Below are 3,418 nucleotides of genomic sequence, written 5' to 3'. Positions count from 1 at the left end.
CTTAAATTTACTGATAGAGCTCTTGATACAAGAAGTAAAAATATACAGCAGCTGAACATGATAAATAAAATAATAAATAAAACATGTTATAAACTGCATTAATTCACACAGAAAGAGGAAAAAAGGCACTATTTCCACATTTAATTAGTGTGGCTGGGAAAACTACAAATTGTGCCCCATTGGTGAAATTGAATCTACAGGGGGAGAGGAATAAGAAAATGTATAGATAATAAAAAACCTATTGTCATTGTCATTGTCATTGTCATTGACAAACACAACTTTACTAATTATAGACCGGTGTCATCTCAGTTTTCAAAAGTGATGGAGACAACGGAGACGGTCCATCTCTTCGGGCACTCCAAAAGGAAGTTTTGCTTCTCCAAAAAAAGAAATTAGAGCTTCAAATTGAGAACTTGGCCGTAGAGAAAAACAATTTGGACATGCAGAATATTTTACTGCAACACAAAATGAGCAAGCTCTCTGAAGAAACAATCACATTTACTGTGGCTGATCTTGAAGAGGTTTAGGCTACAAAAACAAAGATTAGAACAAATGCAAAGGAAAGATGTATATTATTTATTTATTATTTATTTACATGTGTATTTGAGTTGTCTATAAGTTGAAAAATGACCGAAATAAACCAAACTAAACTAACTAAACTAAGAATAGATAGGCCATGTATCTACTTTATAACAAATAATTTAATAGGCCTAAATTAAATATTAATCATTAAATATTTATAATCATTCCTGTCTGGGCATATACGTTTCAATAACAAATAAAATTACTTAATTACAATAATTCGTGGAATCATTCTTTATTTATATTTATTTTATTTTGTTTACTATGGTCTCTTGCACAGTGTAGCCATTGTTTTCAACTCCTTCCTCCCCATCCTCCTCTGCCTCTTCAGTGGTCTCATGCTGCTCATCCTCCTCATCTACTGCGAAGTCCTTCGATAAGTTGAACAGCACTACACATGCAAGAATGATCTTGCATGCTCTGCCCGGATCCACACAAAGTTCAGCATGCAGGCAGTGGAAGCGGCGTTTCAACTGCCCGTTGACCCGCTCAATAATTGCCCATGTCTTGCATAAACTGAAGTTGTAGTTCTCCTGTTGTGTGGGGAGACAGAGAGAGAGAGGGGACCGCATGGTACTATCAATTATTATCAATTACATTTAATCAATTATAAATTCAGGTCAAGCATGCAGCTGAACAAGGTAGGCCTACTGTATGTTACAATTTGGATACAATTAGACCACTTGCCTGAGATCTGTTGGCAGGATTTCTGAATGGTGTCATTAGCCATGAACGACATGGATAGCCACTGTCCCCAAGAAGGATGCCTTTATGCCTCCCCTCCTCAAACTCCCTTGCGAGGATGCTCTCATCCAGTATCCGAGCGTCATGGGTACTGCCAGGCCATTGTGCTACAACGTTGGTTATTTTATTTTCATGATTGCAAACTAACTGGACATTGATTGAATGTTGATTTTTTCTGTTAACAAATTGATCTTCATATTGTACGGGCGCTTGAATCCTGATGTGGATCCCGTCTATCACCCCGCACACTTTTGGGAAGCCGGCAACATTAAAGAAGTGCGCCACTATCTCATCCTCCTCTTGTTTTGACGGGAACTTCACCACGGTGTTCAGCAGACGGGTAAGGGCGTTTGAAACTCGGTGAATGACACGGCACACCGTTGACCTGTGGACATGAAATACCTCGCCTATTACTGACTGGAAAGATCCCGTAGCATAAAACCGTAGAGCAATCATTAATTGCAAAGGGGCTGGAAGAGCACAGCTGCGGAAAGTAGAGTGATCCAACTCGAGACGGTCGGACAAATCATGAATTGACTGCCGGTCAAATCTGTAGTGTAAAATCAATTGCGTTAAGCGTATCCATTGGGTTCTCCCGGTCGCGGAACACTCTTCTCGGGATGTGTTCATTTTCTTCATTTATCACCATAAACTCGGCCATGTTGCGGTTAAGATAGAGTCAGAGGTACCTTACGTTTTTTTCCTTACATTGGTTGCTAAGGTCTTTTGTGCAACGGTTTATCTAACTTTAAGGGACTCCTTAAGTATAAGACCAAGATAAGGAGAAAACCTTAAATACTGAAGTGAACATTTTAAGGAAACCCTAAGGAGAAGACTTAAGGGTGTTTTGTGCAACCGATTTTACTTTAAGGAAACCTTAACTCAGACTTTAAGGAAAATCTTAACTTAAGATGCTTTGTGCAACCGGCATTTAACTACACACTAACATTTAGGTCCAAGCTATTTAAAAAAAAGTCATGACAGGCCCTCAAAGTCAGCCATACTGTAATACTGTGACATTTGCAGAATACAGTGGACACTGTACAGTTTAACTTTATTATTATAAAAACGATATTATGTTCTACATATAATATCTATATCTAATCTGTACACACAGCATCAAGGAGTCTATTACACAGCTGTTCTACAGAGAAAAAAGCCCATGTAAAAAGTGTGAGCAGGAAAGCACTGTCGAGTTATTATCCTGTAATGTAATTCACACACCACATACCTTACTTCTCCTGATGCAGAGGGGTGAAGATTTCCCAGAAAGTTTCACTCTGCCCTGCTTGTATAACCAAACCAACTATGCTGTATCCAATATCATTGCATTTTTTGACAAGTCCCCATTTTTGGCATTGTACACCTATAATAATCAGACATGGCACATCAAGACAAAGCCATCACAAACAACAATAAGTTATTCCTTTCACTTTATGAAGAAATTGCTGACTAAAGCAAGCTTCTTTCTTGTGTCATATGAGAAAACCCAGAGTATAAAATTGCTCAGCTTTCAAGAACAGGAACAAATTCACAGATGTGAATTGCAAACAGCAGAAAAAAACAACCAGAACCATACCAAAGCCAGTGAGCAGCTTAACAAAGAACCTAACTCAAGAGGACTTTGATCATGTATCGAAAGGTGGATGGCTGAATGACAGCACAATTGAAGAGTATAATAACCTCTTGCTCTCAAATGTTAAAGACAAGGCTGCACATATTTGTTATCCCACTTTTGTGAGCCAAAAGTTGAGGAGTTTTTGGTGTGATGACGTCAGTGTTCTACCTGAAGTTCCAGAACCACCAGAAAATTGGTTGAACTTTGAGTTGGTGATATTGCCAGTTATTGTAAAATCCCATTGGGGAAGCATAGTTGTAGATTTCACCAAGAAAAGAGAGTATGGTAACAGCATAGTATTAGATGTTGAAATTATGGATTCACTGTTGCAGTATGAGAAGGAGCTAGTAAAGGTGTTTCATCCACTACAAAGATTCCTAACATTGCAGTACTTTGCACTGCATGGCAGAGGTGTAGGTATTGTTTTTCATTTTGAACGTTATCATCACTGTCCCAACTTCCTAAAACAAACAG

Source organism: Centroberyx gerrardi, chromosome 12 (assembly GCF_048128805.1).
Source record: "Centroberyx gerrardi isolate f3 chromosome 12, fCenGer3.hap1.cur.20231027, whole genome shotgun sequence".
In the NCBI taxonomy this organism is placed as follows: Eukaryota; Metazoa; Chordata; class Actinopteri; order Beryciformes; family Berycidae; genus Centroberyx; species Centroberyx gerrardi.
This window is presented reverse-complemented; position numbering follows the sequence as displayed.